Source organism: Pristiophorus japonicus, chromosome 2 (genome assembly GCF_044704955.1).
Source record: "Pristiophorus japonicus isolate sPriJap1 chromosome 2, sPriJap1.hap1, whole genome shotgun sequence".
NCBI lineage: Eukaryota > Metazoa > Chordata > Chondrichthyes > Pristiophoridae > Pristiophorus > Pristiophorus japonicus.
The window spans coordinates 27,449,014-27,468,843 of record NC_091978.1 but is presented as its reverse complement, the minus strand read 5'-3'; positions in this window follow the sequence as shown (position 1 = coordinate 27,468,843).

Here is a 19,830-nt window from a genome sequence, read left to right as displayed (position 1 = left end):
AAAAGGAAGACATGTCAGAGGCGCTGGTGTGGAAGGTGGCATCGTCAGAGCAGATGCGACGGAGAAACTGGGAGAATGGAATGGAGTCCTTACAGGATGTGGGGTGGGCGGGAGTGTAGTCCAGGTAGCTGTGGGATTCAGTGGGCTTATAGTGAATGTTTGTCAATAGTCTATCCCCAGAAATGGAGACAGAGAAGTCGAGGAAGAGAAGGGAAGAGTCGGAGATGGACCATGTGAAGGTGAGGGAAGAAGTCACTAATCTACTTGTGTGTGCAACATTTGATTGGTAAGTATGAGACTCCTTAACTCTATTCAGTGACTTTTAGCAGAAGGCTCCTTCACAGTTTATGATTTTTATTAAATAGATGTTGGTTTATTCCTATCTGAAGGTAGCAGGACAAGGAGATAAGGTGGTTAAGAAGGCATACGGGATACTTTCCTTTATTGGCCGAGGATTGGAATGTAAGAGCAGGGAGATTATGCTAGAACTGTATAAAACACTAGTTAGGCCACGGCTAGAGTACCGCGTGCAGTTCTGGTCACCACATTACAGGAAAGATGTGATTGCATTAGAGAGGGTACAGAGGAGATTTATTAGGATGTTGCCAGGACCGGAAATTTTAGCTATGAGGAAAGATTGGATAGACTGGGTTTGTTTTCTTTGGAACAGAGGAGGCTGAGGGGAGGTTTAATTGAGGTGTATAAAATTATAAGGGGCCTAGATAGAGTGGATAGGAAGGATCTATTTCCCTTAGCAGAGGGGTCAATAATAGGGGGGCATAGATTTAAAGTAGATGGTAGAAGGGTTAGAATTGAGAAATCTTTTCACCCAGAGGATTGTGGGGGTGTGGAACTCACTGCCTGAAAGGGTGGTAGAGGCAGAAACCCTCATCCATTTAGAAAGTATATGGATGTGCACTTGAAGTGCTGTAACCTACAGGGCTACGGAGCAAGAGCTGGATAGCTCTTTTTCGGCCGGCACAGACACGATGGGCCAAATGGCCCATTTCTTTGATTCTATGGACGTGGCCTAGATAGGAGATGAGGACAAGCTCGGGATGGGTTCCGATGGGCCCATGATTGATGTGGTGCCCTCAATCATGGTCACACCTGGATAACAGACATGTTTGTGGGCAGACAGAGGGCGAGTGGTGCATGTGTGACCCGACTCTGGCGAGTGACCTCCTTCAAGGATAAGTGAGGCCAAGATTGTGGAAACCAACTAATATAGTCTCTATGACATCACAAGCACACAGCAAGAAGGCTCGGCAGGAACTTGTCATGTGACCTCGTCACATGATCCTTCAATTGGATTTACACCAGCAGTTGCCCTTACCACAGTAGTCCACTAGGTGGAGCAGTAGTCCACTCGGGGGAGCTCTATATTACACCAACAACTTGCATTCATGCGGCGCCTTAAGTGCCGTTAAAAACAGAAGAAACTGGACAGCCACCTGCCTGTAACTTGACGGAATTGTGATTCTGTCGGGTACAAGAGGAAAGTTCCTATTTAGGAATTACGGTATCTCTGAAAGAAAAATAAACAAAAACAGACACCGATTGCTATAACTGTCTATCCAGACACATAAAATCTCGCTGGCTGGCAGGGGTGATAAGGAGGAAATGAATCTGCGGTCCATTGAACCAGCGGCTCCCATATACCACAGGGATTGCGATTGTATCAACCTTATTACTTACATAGACACGGGGCTGTGAGTGGTTCTGGCTGCTGCAGCTGCTGGTAATTTTTAAACAGCATTTCCACAAAGAGACTGGATTGTGGGTTGCCGATTGTCAAGTAATTTAGGAAACCAGCCAAAAAGGGCCGTACAGACCCCCGTCCCTTACACTGTCCACACGTCTAACGTCAGACGCCTCGAATCGGATAAATTGGATAGATACGTAAAAAGGAGAGATTTGCAGGGTGATGTGGAAAGAGCAGGGGAGTAGGAGTGCAAATCTCCTCCAGCTAAACATTGGCAACACCAAAGCTGGTAAGGTAGGTTTGCAACTCACAGCACATGCATAAAACGGGTATTGTGGATTCACCGGCTGGCATAGAAACTGGCCCATTTATTGGGCTGAAAATTCCGGCCTCGCTGGGTGCGTATGGAGTGCGCACGGACCCGGCGAGGCCTCGCAAAAGCCGGTTCTCGGGGCGCGATGTGCATGCGCCGAGAACCAGCTTTACCGATCTGTCAAAATTTCTTTAGACAGATTCTACGCATCCCGCAGCAAGGATGTCCGTGCGGGAGAGATTGGGCTATTTGCCCAACTCCTGCCCAGCGAATGCCCTTCAAACTCTTTACGCCCAGTAAAAGCAGGCGCATAGCTTATTTTTTACCAGCATAACACTTTTAAAACATAGAAAAATTAAATTGAAACCTCCATTTTTATGTTAAAAACCATGCCCATTAAGGTAAGTTTATGTTTAACCCTTTTAAAACACATTTAAAAAAACATTCCATTTTGTTTTTCTAAAGCATTTAATTACATTTAATTTCAATTAATTTTAAATATGTGAGGTGTTTTTTTTAAATTTATTATGCTGTGTTTTGGTGTTTTAGGGCATTAATCTCATTGATAGTAATGGGAACTCGGACAAACAGAGTTTCCATTTTTATCAATGAGAATACTACCTAGTGATTGGTGGACCAGGCCCACGTGACCGCAACATAGATGTCCGTATGTGGAAGACAGATCCCCGTACGCTGCGCAGTGAAGGAAGGCCTCAGACTGGAATCCTACATTCCTCCGAGACCAACAGATACTTTTAGATTTTTTTCGGATCGGATGCGTTTGTACGAAGGAAACCTCTGACCATAATTTCCTCCCGTTATATTTCCCAATGCAATGAAGAATTGGGCCACTTCTATAAAGGGCAGCTAGTTTTCAGACGGATCTTCCACTTCTCTCCATTATCCAGTCTACCTCCAGCAAGCGGTGCTTCCTTCTTCATGTTGATACTTTTTCCACTCTCCTTAAGAGCTCGACACTCTTTCTAAACCTAAAGTCTGTCCAAGATTGAAAAACCTTTGGGACTTTACATTTGGGTCACTTTGGTAAATCATCTATTATTGCATTGGACCTCTCACCAAGTCCCGCTCACCCATCACCCCTGTGCTCGCTGCCCGTGTCCTAACTCGCAACAAGTCTCGCTCACCCATCACCCCTGTGTTCGCTGCCCATGTCCTAACTCGCAACAAGTCTCGCTCACCCATCACCCCTGTGCTCGCTGCCCGTGTCCTACCTCGCAACAAGTCCCGCTCACCCATCACTCTTGTGCTTGCTGCCCGTGTGAGCAGAAAGAGCGTGCGGCAAACCTGTCCCACCCACCTTTCCCTCAACGACTATCTGTCCCACCTGTGACAGGGACTGTGGTTCTCGTATTGGACGTTCAGCCACCTAACGACTCATTTTAAGAGTGGAAGCAAGTCTTCCTTGATTCCGAGGGACTGCCTATGATGATGAACTCGCACCAAGTCCCGCTTACCCATCACCCCTGTGCTTGCTGGCCTACATTGGCTTCCGGTTAAGCCACGTCTCAATTTCAAAATTCTCATCCTTATTTTCAAATCCGTCCATGGCCCCGCCCTCCCTATCTCTGTAATCTCCTTCAGCCCCACAACCCCCCGAGGTATCTGTGCTCCTCTACTTCTGCCCACTTGAGCATCCCTGACTATAATCACTCAACTATTGGTGGCCGTGCCTTCTGTTGCCTAGGCCCCAAGCTCTGGAACTCCCTGCCTAAACCTCTACACCTCTCTACCCTTCTTTCCTCCTTCAAGGCGCTCCTTAAAACCTACCTCTTTTTGATCAAGTTTTTGGTCACCTGCGTTAATTTCTACTTGTTGTAAATGTTTTAAATCTCACAATATTCCTATGAAGCGCCTTGGTACATTTCACTACAATAAAGATGCTATATAAATACAAGTTGTTGTTGTTGGATATTTCCAAAACCTTTTGACACGATCTGACACTGCAGTTCTAATCCAGCTACCATTTATGGCCTCCACTAAAGCGTTGGTGATGGTGATGCCTGTCCGGCCTTGGCGTTCAAAGTTCAGGAATTGGGTCTGGAGTGAGTTCTTTGCAGACGGATTCCAGGACAGCGGCAAAAACGTTGAGAAAAAAAAAATATATATATAACCGCTGTGATCGTCTCCGGCCCCAGTTTGGTCGAGCCCACCTCACCAACAGGGCCGGTGAGCAGCTAGAATCGCAGGAATCCACTTAAGGCCTCGTTTCCCCGCACCTCCCCGATTTCATGACTCGGGTCTGAAATGCACCTCAAACACACGAACAACCCTGGGGTCAGAAGGTCAGCCGCAGTTAGATGGCCATCTCCACATCAGGCCAAAGCCCCTTCCCTGCTGGAGATATGCCATGAACGACTCGGCCTTTGTTTCTGACGGAGAATGGTGGCTTCTATGCTCTTTCAGGAGCGGCGAGGTCGGAGCGAAGGAGCGGCGAGAGACTGTGGAGGGATGTGAACGGGGCCCAGGGGAGGCGTGAGTTCGGGGCCAGGGCCCCAGAGGCAGCACGGTCCGGCCCACACTGCGATATGTGTGCGCACTAGGCCCGTGCAGCAGAGCAGGTCTCCAGTCGTCTTGGATAAACCTTGCCACTGGACCAAGACCTAGCTCTGTCAAACCCGTGTGGTGACAATGGCCACTACACATTAAAAAAATCCACGCACAGGCATCTTCCACCCTTCAGGATGTAGTTCGGGTTCTTCATTTGAAACACCTGTGAGCTCATCCTTTTTTTTGGCATGGAAGCAAGTCATCCTCGTTTCGAGGGACTGCCTATGATGATGATGAGCTCTTTCAGCATGCTCAGCTATGGTAGGTAGAATCAAACAACAGTTCATTCCGACATCTGTGGGCATAGCAATGAATTGCAACATCTGTAGCACAGAGAACGGTGAAAAGAAATCTGTTCACTTGCTCGACAGCAAAAGACATTTATTCTGTTTGCATCATGTAAAATATTGGCAAAACATTGCCTTTTTAAATCAGGCGCACAGTGTACATCAGGTTTATAGATTTTTTTTTTGGAACTGTAAATGCTTGCCCAACCTGAAACAATTCATCTGATCCGACATTGGCAGAGTGACATGGTAAACACGGTTAGAGCATGAAGCAGTTGCAAAGTTTGTTCGTTCAAGAGGTACCGGGTCTTATTATTGAAGGATCATTGGTATGACAGAAGTGCCAAAACAGAATGTGCGCTTCTGATGTGCAAGAGATAAGGAACTCAAGAACCTTTCTGTGAGCTGCACTGAAACCCAAGACAGGAAGGCTGAGAGAGTCAGAAATGCAACATAGTGGACCAGCTGTTGTAAAGAACCGGATTGAACCCAAGATGATCTCTTTGGCAGCTGATGCAGCACGCGCTGCTGTGACACAGGGACTGAAGGCAAAGATCGAGCGATCAACTTCAATCTCCGTCTTCCTTCTGGCCATCACCTGCAGAGATTGAGCAATGTTGGACAATTGCTGGATAATGGTAGCGGCGGCATTCGGACTTCACGGCGACTACATGGTGTGGAAAACGCAAGGGAGGTGTGGGAGGTGAACAAATATAATACATTCGGGAAATTCAGTGCACAAGGCACTAATTGGTTTCTGAACGGCAACAGCGCAAAGGTTTTACTTGGAGGCCTTCACTTTTGCGAGATGCTCTGCCAATAGTTGGAAAAGCGAGTTAACTTTGAAAGGAAGAAAGAAAGACTTGGATTTATATAGCGCCTTTCACGACCTCCGGACGTCTCAAAGTGCTTTACAACCAATGAAGTATTTTTTGGAGTGTAGTCACTGTTGTAATGTGGGAAATGCAGCAGCCAACTTGCGCACAGCAAGCTCCCACAAACAACAATGTGATAATGACCAGAGAATCTGTTTTTTTGATTGAGGGATAAATATTGGCCAGACCACTGGGGATAACTCCCGTGCTTTTCTTCAAAATAGTGCAGTGGAGTCTTTTACATCCACCTGAGAGAGCAGATGGGACCTCGGTTTAAAAGACAGCACATCCGACAGTGCAGCACTTCCTCAGCTCTGCACTGGAGTGTCAACTATTTTTGTAGAAACTTCAAATCAAGTACCACCTTATTAAAGGGGCACTAGAACCGACAAATTAGCAAATAAAACTTTTAAAATTATAAACGGTCAAATGAAAATTTGGTTGCCGGGGGTGATGATGCACTCCTGCCTCTCTGGTGCCCCCCTCTCGTGGAAGGCCACGAGCATACAGGTGGATACCGCATGCTCCATCTCCAGGCACACCCTGGCACTAACGTAATGGCGGATGAGAGGCAGGCAGTCGGGCTGAACAATCCCCTCGACCGTCCATTGCCTGGACCTATAAATGGCCACCTTGGCCAGGCCGAGGAACAGTCATAAAAACATAGGTTGGCTCTCCAGTGTAGTACTGGGAGAGTGCTGCACTGTCAGATGCTGTCTTTTGGATGAGATGTTAATTTGCCAGGACACCAGGGATAACTCCCCTGCTCTTCTTCAAAATAGTGCCTTGGGATCTTTTACGTCCGCCTGTGAGAGCAGACGGGGCTTCGGTTTAACATCTCATCTGAAAGACGGCACCTTCGACAGTGCAGCACTCTCTCAGCACTGCACTGGAGTATCAGCCTAGATTTATGTGCTCAAGTTCCTGGAGTGGGACTTGAACTCACAACCTTCTGACCCAGAGGCAAGTGTGCTACCCACTGAGCCACAGCTGGCACTTATTCTTTTGTTAGATGCTCTGCCAAAAGTTGGAAAGGCGAGAGAACTTTGGGAAAGCAGTGCCAAGAATTTGAAACAGTGAATGAGTTAACATGTCCCTCAGTCTTTAGATATCCTTGCATCAACAGGAAGATGAAGTTCTAGCAGACTGAATGACAGGTTCCAAGATGTGTTCTTCTTCCAACCATTATTCAGCAATTGTCAAACATTGCACAATCTCTTCTTACAACTCGAAGTTTTGTACCTCTGTAGGAATATTGACACAAAAAATAACAGATCCTGCATTCAATTGTGAAGGAGAAAGTTAAGCTGCTAAATTGGGCGGAAAAAAAAAAGATCTGGGTGGCTTTGTGTACAGATTCTGGAAGGATCTTCTTCTTTCGTATGGTAGTTGCAAAGCAAATCAAATGTCAGTATTCTTGTTAAAAGTTCAATGTTTTAGTTAACATAGTCAAATCCTACCTTCCGAACCTCTATAAATTGTGATTATTTCAGACTAGAAATATATTCGTGGACAAATACTTAAATGGGCTCCTGCGACCTACCTTCATCATCTATTGTCCCGGATTTTGCAGTCAGTGGCAAAGGAACACGGCGCACACCGTTCCATAGGCTGACAGAAACCCACAGAGTTTTCATGGATTTTTGAGCGGAGAATTGCTCTAAACCCATGTCTGATGCAGCATGGCATCTTCTGCAAGGCACCTGTGAGCAGAGCAAGACACAGCGATGCTCGTTAACCAGTTTGAAGAATCCTAACTGACACGCACAGGGGGTAAGTTTGACCCCCAATAATGGAATGGCTTGGGTATTGCAGGGATGCTTTGTGGTGCTGGTGTGGGTTGGTGCCAAATTGGAGCATAATGTGGCAGCCAGGGGGTACAGCATCAAGTGAAGCACATCTGGCCATGATGAGGCCATTCCAGGCCTCCTGGGCAGCAATGTGGTCATGTGCTGGTGCACTGTGTCATAGAAACATAGAAACATAGAAAATAGGTGCAGGAGTAGGCCATTCAGCCCTTCGAGCCTGCAGCACCATTCAATAAGATCATGGCTGATCATTCACTTCAGTACCCCTTGTAAGGGGTGGTTTTCAGGGGGGTCAGCTTTCCCTTCTGACCTTATATGAACGGTTCCGAATCGCTCCCACACCCTTGGTTCTAGACACTGGAATTATGAAGGGACTGTGACAGACTTGGACAGACAATCGGTTTCAAGGTAGGAAGCAGGTATGGCTTTATTGTGTTTAAAAAGAAGTAAAAGGCACACCTTTAATAACACACACACACACACACCAATACACACTGAAGGGTACAACACATTGAATAAAATGTCAAATTACAGCCTGTGGGGAAAAGAATACAGCTTGAAATGGGGTAAAGAGGAGAATGCAGATATATTTACACAAGTTATCCCAGCCTCCCCCCTCCCAATTCCCCTAACTAACGAAGTTATAGCTCTGAGGGATCAGGGGCTATGCTCACCAATCCCTTTAGACAGTTGCCGGTGAATCACTGTTTCGTGGTTCGCTGCATTTGGCCTTCGAGGCGAGCCATACCCCGGATGGAGGAGAGGACTTCGGACTGCGTAGTCTTCAGTTGGGGTGCGTCCATTGATGCGGTAAGTTGCGTTTCGGATGTACGGGATAAGTACCCACTTTCTTTGGTTTTAGTTAGTCCCTTTAGGTAATTTCTCACCCGTTGGCCGTTCAGAAGTAGATTGTAGAGTGGAAATAAATGTTGATTCTTCGGTTTTTGCTGAGTTGGTTTTGGTTGGTCGTTTCGCTGGTTGTGGTGGCCCGGGTTTGTCAATTTGGTGGGCCCCGTGCTCAGTCGGTCCTTGACGATTTCTTGTAGGTTCCTTCACGACTCCATTTCTTCACTCCGGCTGCTTGTGTTTGTCTGTGTTCCTTTCGAGTTTGTGTTCTGTTCGAGTCTGTGTTCTGCTCCGTTCTGTGTTCTGCTCGTTTTTCCTTGTAAAACTGGGGGATAGATATATCCCCCAAAAAAAGCTCTGTTATCTCCCATCAAATCTCTTGGGCTCTGTTTAAACTGTTCTGTCCATTGATTTTCAAATGTCTCCTTTGTCAGCAGTAACTCGATTAGGGTGTGAGAATGTGCTATCACTGAGTTTGCATTGTTTTAGGATTGTCCAGTTTCTTGACCATGATTTCCATTGTGCTTGATTGGGTAATTTGATTATCTCTTAGAGGGTGAATAGCCTGGGATCCTTAATGCACGAATTTGGCCCACCTCCTGTATTTGGTAACTCTTTTTCGCAGCCAAAATGTTGTAGAATCTTAAAATTGATATGCTCCTTCCCATAGATGTTTAGGGGATCTCAAGCTTCTGTAATTTAGGTCCATTTTGAATTCCCTTTTCTATGAGTCCAAACACTGTGTGGGGGGGGGGGGGTCTTCATGAATGCATCCCCTTTTATCCCCCGCAGGGATTCTTCTCCTCTGCAGGGGAAAGGTACTTGGAATCTTTGCGAGATATTGGTAAATTCTACACCCTTTCCTGCTTTCTCTCCATACCCCTTGATCCGTTTAATCGTAAGGGCCTTATCTAACTCACTCTTGAATATACCCAATAAACTGGCATTAACAACTGTCTGCGGTAGGGAATTCGACAGGTTAACAACTCTCTGAGTGAAGAAGTTTCTCCTCATCTCAGTCATAAATGCCTTATCCCTTATCCTTAGACTATGTCCCCTGGTTCTGGACTTCACCAACATCGGGAACATTCTTCCTGCATTTAACCTGTCCAGTCCCGTCAGAATTTTATATGTTTCTATGAGATCCCCTCTCATCTTTCTAAACTCCAGTGAATACAGGCCCAGTCGATCCAGTCTCTCCTCATATATTCCATCCTGGGAATCAGTCTGGTGAACCTTTGCTGCACTCCCTCAATAGCAAGAACGTCCTTCCTCAGATTAGGAGACCAAAACTGAATACAGTGTGCAGTACAACTGCAGTATGACCTCCCTGCCCCTATACTCAAAACCCCAAGCTATGAAGGCCAACATGCCATTTGCCTTCTTCACCGCCTGCTTACCTGCATGCCAACTTTCAATGATTGATATACCATGACACCCAGGTCTCGTTGCACCTCCCCTTTTCCGAATCTGCCACCATTCAGATAATATTCTGCCTTCATGTTTTTGCCACCAAAATGGATAACCTCACATTTATCCATATTATACTGCATCTGCCATGCATTTGCCCACTCACCTAACCTGTCCAAGTCACCCTGCAGCCTTTTAGCGTCCTCTTCACAGCTCACACTGCCACCCAGCTTAGTGTCATCTGCAAACTTGGAGATATTACACTCAATTCCCTCATCCAAATCATTAATGATTATTGTAAATAGCTGGGGTCCCAGCACTGCGCCCTGCGGCACCCCACTAGTCACTGCCTGCCATTCAGAAAAGGACCCATTTATCCTGACTCTCTGCTTCCTGTCTGCCAACCAGTTCTCTATCCACGTCAGTACATTACCCCCAATACCATGTGCTTTAATTTTGCACACCAATCTCTTGTGTGGGACCTTGTCAAAAGCCTTTTGAAAGTCCAAATACACCACATCCACTGGTTCTCCCTTGTCCACTCTACTAGTTACATCCTCAAAAAATTCTAGACGATTTGTCAAGCAGGATTTCCCTTTCATAAATCCATGTTGACTTGGACCAATCCCGTTACTGCTTTCCAAATGTGCTGCTATTTCATCTTTAATAATTGATTCCATCATTTTCCCCACTACTGATGTCAAGCTACTCCCTCTATAATTACCCGTTTTCTCTCTCCCTCCTTTCTTAAAAAGTGATGTTATATTAGCTACCCTCCAGTCCATAGGAACTGATCCAGAGTCGATAGACTGTTGGAAAATGATCATGTGCAACATCAGGTGATTGCGGAGAAGGTTGGTGTTGTTGGTGCTGCTGGTGTTGGGGTTGATCATGGTCAGATTATGAGGACCAAGGTGAGATTTTTTCAACGGCAATGATGCTGATGGAATAGATGGCAGGTGAAGTTGAGATGATAGAAGCGATCTATCAATGGTGAGAGAGGTTGCTCCAACAAGTTCACAGTGGATAGACTTCTTGTTATGTATGTAACCCTTGGCAACCTGTATCACACCACTACCAGAGGGCCTACCTGTTGGAGCTCCAAGGGATCCCATCATCCATTGGGAGCACTTTATATAAGAGGGCCTCCCATGTTGTACCAACACTCTGGAGTTTAATTAAAGGAGCTAAGGTCACACTTACTCATGCATTCAGTACTCAGTTTCAACCTGTATTATGAGTGTAACAATGGGCGATGAGGTAACAAGCAACAATGCAAAAATGCAAAGAACTTTTGGTATCCTGGAGAAATTCTCAGAAGGGGACGATTGGGAGGTCTTTGTGGAGTGACTCGACCAATAATTCATGGCCAACGAAGGGCAGGAGAACGCTGCCAAACGAAGAGCGATTCTCCTTACCGTCTGCGGGGCAACAACCTATGGCCTCATGAAGAATCTTCTAGCTCCGCTGAAACCAACAATCAAATCCTATGAAGAATTGTGTACGCTGGTCTGGGAGCACCTAAATCCGAAGGAAAGCGTTTTGGAGGCGAGGTATCGGTTCTACACGTGTCAACGGTCGGAAGGCCAAGAAGTAGCGAGCTATGTCGCCGAACTAAGGAGCCTTGCAGAACATTGCGAATTTGATGGATTCCTTGAACAAATGCTAAGAGACATTTTCGTGCTTGGCATTGGCCATGAGGTTATCCTTCGCAAACTATTGACTGTTGAAACACCGAATCTGAGCAAAGCCATAACGATAGTCCAGGCAGTTATATCCACCAGTGAAAACACCAAACAAATTTTGCAGCATAAAGAGGTTTTGGCTAGTACTGTGCACAAAGTAATCTCATTTTCAAGCAGGAGTTCATATGGCAGAATGTACACGTCGGCTGCTGCCTGACCTCAGATGACCCAGAGTGCACCATCATTCGTTAATGCGAGGCAGTGGCACTGTGAAGGTGATTATCAGGCTCATCATTGCCACTACAAATACTACGTGTGCAAAGGCTTGACACATCCAGCGAATGTACAGACAAGCTGCAAACCCTGCAAACCACCACGTTGCAGAGGAAGATTGATCCATGGTGGATCAGGCTGAACTAGAGACTCGAACTGAGGAGGCAGAAGTGTACGGGGTACGCACCTTCATTATGAAATGTCCACCGATCATGTTAAAAGTTGAACTGAACGGAATTTCAGTATCCATGGAACTGGACACGGGTGTGAGTAGGTCTATAATGAGCAAAAAGGCCTTCGACAGGCTGTGGAGCAATAAGGCACACAGGCCCAAGCTTAGCCCCATTCACACCAAGCTAAGAACTTACATCAAAGAGCTGATCCCTGTAATTGGCAGTGCAGAAGTAAAAGTCTCCTATGATGGGGCAGTGCACGAACTCCCACTATGGATTGTGCCAACGGATGGCCTCACACTGTTCGGCAGAAGCTGGCTGGGAAAAATCCGCTGGAACTGGGATGACATCCGAGCTCTTTTGTCTGTCGACGACGCCTCATGTGTCCAGGTTCTGAGCAGATTCCCATCGTTGTTCGAGCCAGGAAATTTCTCTGGAGCGGAGGTTCCTGGTACACGACCCATCCACCACAAGACATAGGCGGTACCGTATATAATGCGAGAGAAAGTGGAAATTGAGCTGGACAGGCTGCAGCGAGAAGGCATCATCGCACCGGTGAAGTTCAACGAGTGGGCCAGTCCGATTGTCCCGGTACTCAAAGGCGACGGGACGGTCAGAATTTGTGGGAACTATAAAGTAACGATTAACCGTTTTTTGCTACAGGACCAGTACCTGCTACCCAAAGCAGACGACCTATTTGCAACACTGGCAGGAGGGAAGACATTCACCAAGTTGGACCTGACCTCGGCCTACATGACGCAGGAGTTGGAGGAATCTTTGAAAGGCCTCACCTGCATCAACATGCACAAAGGTCTGTGTTATACATGTGGACTTGTATTTACTCTGTACAGCCACTGTGAGGGCTCGTCCCCTGGAGTCCCAAGGGATCCCATAATCCCTTGGGAGCACAGGTATTTAAAGAGGCTTCACATGTTGGAGAGGCACTCTGGAGACCTGCAATAAAAGACTAAGGTCACACTTTAATTTGAGCTCACAGTGTTCAGTGTGACTCTTTCTCCAGACACAGCAACTGGCGACGAGATACAGATAGGGAACCCAAAGATGCAGAGAACAGTGGGCATCCTGGAGAAATTTTCGGAGGGAGGTGATTGGGAAACTTTTGTGGAGCAACTCGACCAATATTTCGTTGCCAAAGAGCTAGATGGGGAAGAGAGCGATCCTCCTCCCCGTCTGTGGGGCATCAACGTATGGCTTCATGAAGAATCTGCTCACTCCAGTGAAACCCACGGAGAAATCGTACGACGATTTGTGAACACTGGTCCGAGAGCAGCTGAACCCGAAGGAAAGCGTTCTGATGGCGAGGTACCGGTTCTATACCTACAAACAGTCTGAAGGCCAGGAAGTGACGAGTTATGTCAGCGAGCTAAGACGCCTTGCAGACCATTACGAATTTGAAGGACATTTGGAGCACATGCTCGGAGACTTTTTCATACTTGGCATTGGCCACAAAACCATACTTCGCAAACTTTTGACTGTAGAGACCCCAACCTTGAGTAAGGCCATAGAGATAGCCCAGGCGTTCATTGCCACCAGTGACAATACGAAGCAAATCTCTCAGCACACAAGTTCTACTACAAGTACTGTGAACAAAGTGATGTTGTTTTCGAATCGTAACGTACAGGGCAGGTCACACATACCTGCAGCTGCACGTCCGAAGATGACTCAGAGTCAACCATCAAGGGTGATGAATGCAAGGCTATTAACACCTTGTTGGCGCTGCAGGGGTGATCATCGTTTCCATTCATGCCGATTCAAAGAGTACGTTTGCAAGGGCTGTGGAACAATCGGGACACCTCCAACGAGTATGCAGGTGAGCTGCAAAGCCCGTTACACTTGCAAACCACCATGTTGCAGAGGAGGACAGATCTACGGAGAATCACGATGAACCAGAGCCTCAGATAGAGGAGGCAGAGGTACATGGGGTGCACACATTCACCATGAATTGTCCCCCGATAATGCTGAATGTTGAACTAAATGGACTCCCGGTGTTAATGGAGCTGAACACGGGCGTGAGCCAGTCCATCATAGGCAAAAAGACTTTCGAAAGGTTGTGGTGCAACAAGGCCTCAAGGCCAGTCTTACCTGCAGTTCGCACGAGACTAAGAACTTACACGAAAGAACTGATTCCTGTAATCGGCAGTGCTACCGTAAAGGTCTCCTACGATGGAGCGGTGCACAAGCTACCACTCTGGGTGGTACCAGGCGATGGAACCACGCTGCTTGGCAGGAGCTGGCTGTGAAAGATACGCTGGAACTGGGACGATGTCCGAGCGCTATCACCCGCTGACAACACTTCGTGTGCCCAGGTCTTAAACAAATTTCCTTCACTGTTCGAATCAGGTGTCGGGAAATTCCAAGGAGCAAAAGTGCAGATCCAGCTAATTCCGGGGCGCGACCCATCCATCACAAAACATAGAAACATAGAAACATAGAAAATAGGTGCAGGAGTAGGCCATTCAGCCCTTCGAGCCTGCACCATCATTCAATAAGATCATGGCTGATCATTCCCTCAGTACCCCTTTCCTGCTTTCTCTCCATACCCCTTGATCCCCTTAGCCGTAAGGGCCTTATCTAACTCCTTCTTGAATATATCCAATGAGTTGCTTCAATGGTGAAACAGCATTTGATCCTCCCGCTCCATGTGGCTGTAAGATTCACAATGTAACTCAGCCACTTCGGATCACTGTTGGACTGACAGCTTCTGCTGCCTGTGATAATAGGATTGAGGCCAGTTTTGTGTCTGCGCTCTGTGAGTGATAATGTACTTACTGCATGCGAGAAGGAGCTGCCTGCACTTTTCCTTGTGTTCTGGGTGGAAGAAATATCACATTTATACTGGCTCAATGAAGTATTTTGCTTTGAGAATAATAATACCAGAAAAATATTAGTTATGATATGGACAACTGATGGGGAAAATATAAAATAAAGTTGTAATGAATGTATATGTTTATAATAAAGTAAAGTATCTGGAGAGAGGAAACCGTGATACAAACAGTGTCCTTGTCCGACCTCACTGCAGTGCAGCGGCACTCAGATTTTCCACACCAGGTGTGTAGGAAGGTTCTATAGAAAGTTATCAGCATCCAGACACAACCTAAACCCAGCACTGGTCCATGAATGGGATCACCCAATTGATACAGTCGAGGTTTATATCTCCCACTCCCATAGGACTACCTGTAAAATTCTGAATCGCTTTCTGGATTATAACCACAGGTACCTGGGCTATACAATAATTGTTCTCAGTCTATAGCAACCGAGTTAAGTGCCTGTGCAGACAACAGAATGTCACAGAGCCCGGATCCTGATGTAGCTGAGGGAGCGACAATGTATCTCTCAATCACCTTCAACATGGTTCTGGAGAACTCAACGCACCGAAACAAAATGACCAAATTTGAAATTTCCACTTTCTGTCCTGATGCCTGCAATAGATGCACTTTGTGACACTTCTCACATCCTCACTGTCAGGCTTTGTTTCCACTGTTCAATGTCCAAGAAGAGCAGACACTGAGATTGGGACTGAATCAGGAACATTTGTGGGTGAGAAGGAGCTGCCTACACTGTTCCTTGTGTTCCAGGTGGAGGAAAGATCACATTTATTCTGGGGTGAAGTATTTTGCTCTTTCTCCCCAGTCAAGGCGAGAGCAGTATCGTACATGATGAGAGAAAGGGTAGGGATCGAACTAGACCGGCTGCAAAGAGAGGGCATCATTTCACCGATCGAGTTCAGCGAGTGGGCCAGTCCTATTGTCCCAGTCCTCAAGGGAGACGGCAGCGTCAGAATCTGTGGCGATTACAAAGTAACTATCAATCGTTTCTCCCTGCAGGACCAATAACCACTACCAAAGATCGACGACCTCTTTGCAACGCTGGCGGGAGGAAAGACATTCAAGAAACTGGATCTGACTTCAGCCTACATGACGCAGGAACTGGAGGAATCATCGAAGGCCCTCACCTGCATCAACACGCACAAGGGCCTTTTTGTTTATAACAGATGCCCGTTTGGAATCCGATCAGAGAAACAAGGAAAGTTCACTGAAGTCAGTCCCGCACACCGTGGTCTTTCAGGACGAATTCTTGGTCACAGGTTGGAACACAGTCGAGCACCTGCAAAACCTGGAGGAGGTTCTTAGTCGACTCAACCGCGTAGGACTCAGGTTAAAACGATCAAAGTGCATTCTCCTGGCGCCTGAAGTGGTATTCTTGGGAAGGAAGATTGCAGTGGATGGCATCAGGCCCACCAACGTGAAGACGGAGGCAATCGAGAACGCACCGAGGCCACAGAACGTGATGGAGCTGCGGTCGTTTCTGGGATTCTTGAACTACTTTGGGAACTTCTTACCGGGTCTCAGCACACTGTTAGAACCACTACATGTCTTACTACGAAAAGGGGGTGAATGGCTTTTGCCCCAAACCCAAGAAAATGCCTTTGTAAAAGCGAGAAAATTGTTATGCTCAAACAAATTGCTTGTGTTGTATGATCCATGTAAACGTTTGGTACTAGCATGTGATGCATCGTCATATGGCGTCGGGTGTGTATTGCAACAAGCAAATGATTTCGGGAAACTGCAACCGGCTGCTTATGCATCCAGGAGTCTGTCTAAGGCTGAGAGAGCCTACAGCATGATTGAAAAAGAAGCGTTAGCGTGTGTCTATGGGTAAAGAAAATGCATCAATAACTGGGCTAAAATTCAAATTGGAAACTGACCATAAGCCACTTATATCCCTGTTCTCCGAGAGATAAATACCAACGCATCGGCCCGCATCCAGAGATGGGCCCTCACATTGTCCGCATACAACTACGCCATCCGCCACAGGCCAGGCACAGAAAACTGCGCCGATGCTCTCAGTAGAATGCCATTGTCCACCACGGGGGTGGAAATGGCGCAGCCCGCAGATCTAGCCATCGTTATGGAAGCATTTGAGAGTGAGCAATCATCCGTCACTGCCCGGCAGATCAAAACCTGGACAAGCCAGGACCCATTATTATCTCTAGTCAAAAGCTGTGTGATTCACGGGAGCTGGTCCAGTGTCCCAGTGGAAATGCAGGAAGAGATAAAGCCGTTCCAGCGGCGCAAAGATGAAATGTCTATATCGGCAGACTGACTTCTGTGGGGCAAGAAGGGCAGAGATACCTTCACCTTCACAGTACCCACCCAGGCATCGTAATGATGAAAGCGATAGCCAGATCCCACGTGTGGCCCGGTATCGACGCGGACTTAGAGTCCTGCGTTCACAGATGTAGTACATGCTCGCAGTTAAGCAATGTACCCAGGGAAGCGCTGCTAAGTTTATGGTCTTGGCCCTCCAAACTGTGATCTAGGGTACATGTCGACTATGCAGGCCCGTTCTTGGGTAAGATGTTCCTTGTAGTTGCAGATGCGTACTCCAAGTGGATTGAATGTGAGATAATGTCGGCGAGCACATCCGTTGCCGCTACTGAAAGTCTGCGGGCCATGTTTGCCACACACGGCTTACCCGATGTCCTGGTGAGTGACAATGGGCCATGTTTTACCGGTATTGAGTTCAAAGAATTCATGACCTGTAAAGGGATCAAACATGTCACATCTGCCCCGTTTAAACCAACGTCCAATGGTCAGGCAGAGAGAGCAGTGCAAACCATCAAGCAAGGCTTGAAGAGGGTAACTGAAGGCTCACTGCAGACTCGCCTAACCCGAGTCCTGCTTAGCTACTGCACGAGACCCCACTCACTCACTGGGATCCCGCCTGCTGAACTGCTCTTGAAAAGAGCACTTAAGACAAGGCTCTCGTTAGTTCACCCTGATCTACATGAACAAATAGAGAGCAGGCGGCTTCAACAAAGTGCATACCATAGCGCAAATTTGTCACGCGAGATTGAAATCAATGATCCTGTATTTGTATTGAATTATGGACAAGGTCCCAAATGGCTTCCTGGCACTGTCGTGGCCAAAGAGGGGAGCAAGATGTTTCGGGTCAAACTTTCAAATGGACTCATTCTTCAGAAACACTTGGACCAAATTAAACTCAGATTCACGGACTATCCTGAGCAACCCACCTTGGACCCTACCTTTTTGACCCCCCAACATACACACCAGTGGCAACCGGTACCACGGTTGACCACGAAGCAGAACCCATTATCCACAGCAGCCCTGCAGGGCCCAACACACCAGGCAGCCCAGTAAGGCCAGCTGCACAGCAGCCCAGCGAAGGCCCAACAAATGATTCAACAACACCAGCTTTCACACCGAGATGATCAACCAGGGCAAGAAGGGCCCCAGGTCAACTCACATTGTAAATAGTTACACTATTGACTTTGGCGGGGGTGGGGGAGTGTTGTTATATATGTGGACTTGTATTTACGCTGTACAGCCACCAGAGGGCTCATCCCCTGGAGTCCCAAGGGATCCCATAATCCCTTGGGAGCACAGGTATTTAAGGAGGCTTCACAGGTTGAAGAGGCACTCTTGAGACCTGCAATAAAAGACTAAGGTCACACTTTACTTTGAGCTCACAGTGTTCAGTCTGACTCTTTCGCCATACATAACAGTCTGTTCATCTATAACAGCTGCCCATTTTGGATTCGTTCAGCCACGGCAATTTTCCAACAGAACACGGAGAGCCTCCTAAAGTTGGTTCCATGCACCGTGGTTTTCTAGGACGACATACTGGTCACAGGTCGAGACACCATCGAACACTTGAAGCATCTGGAAGAGGTTCTAAGTCAGTTAGATCGCGTGGGACTCAGGTTGAAACACTCGAAGTGTGTTTTCCTGGCGCCAGAGGTCGAGTTCTTAGGAAGAAAGTATCGTAGCAGACGGCATCAGACCCATTGAAGCCAAGCCGGAGGCCATCAAGAACGCACTGAGACCACAGAACGTGACGGAGCTGCAGTCGTTCCTGGGACTCCTCAACTATTTCGGTAATTTCCTACCCGGGTTAAGCACCTTGCTAGAACCCCTACATGTGCTACTGCGTGAGGTTGATGACTGGATATGGGGGAATTCACAAGAGGCTGCCTTTGAGAAAGCCAGAAATTTGTTCTGCTCAAACAAACTGCTTTTTCTGTATAACCCATGTAAATGATTAGTACTAGCTTGCCATGCATCTTCATACGGAGAGGGGTGTATGTTACAACAGGCTAACGAATCGGGAACATTGCAACCAGTCGCTTATGCGTCCAGGAGTCTGTCCAAGGCCGAAAGGCTGAAAACGAAGCTCTGCCGTGCATTTACGGGGTGAAAAAAATGCACCAGTATCTGTCTGGTCTCAAGTTTGAGCTAGAAACTGACCATAAGCTGCTCATATTGCTATTCTCAGAGAGCAAAGGGATTAACACCAATGTCTCTGCCCGCATCCAAAGATAGGCACTCACGCTGTCGGCGTATAACTATGTAATCTGCCACAGACCAGGCACAGAGAACTGGGCTGATGCTCTCAGTCGGCTACCATTGGCCACCATCTGGATGGAAATGGCACAGCCTGCAGACTTGCTCTTGGTGATGGATGCATTCGAAAACAAAAAGTCACCAGTTATGGCCCGCCAGATCAGGACCTGGACCAGCCAGGATCCTTTACTGTCCCTGATAAAAAAACTGTGTCCTCCATGGGAGCTGGTCCAGCGTCCCAGCGGAGATGCAGGAAGAGAGTAAGCCGTTCCAGAGGCACAAAGATCAAATGTCCCTACAGACGGACTGTCTTTTGTGGGATAATCGCATGGCTTTGCCCAAGAAAGGCAGGGAAACATTCATACGCGACCTACACAGTACCCACCCAGGCATAGTAATGATGAAAGCCATAGCCAGATCCCATGTGTGGTGGTTCAGCATCGACTCAGATTTAGAGTCATGCGTGCGCCAGTGCAACACTAGCTCTCAACTGAGCAATGCA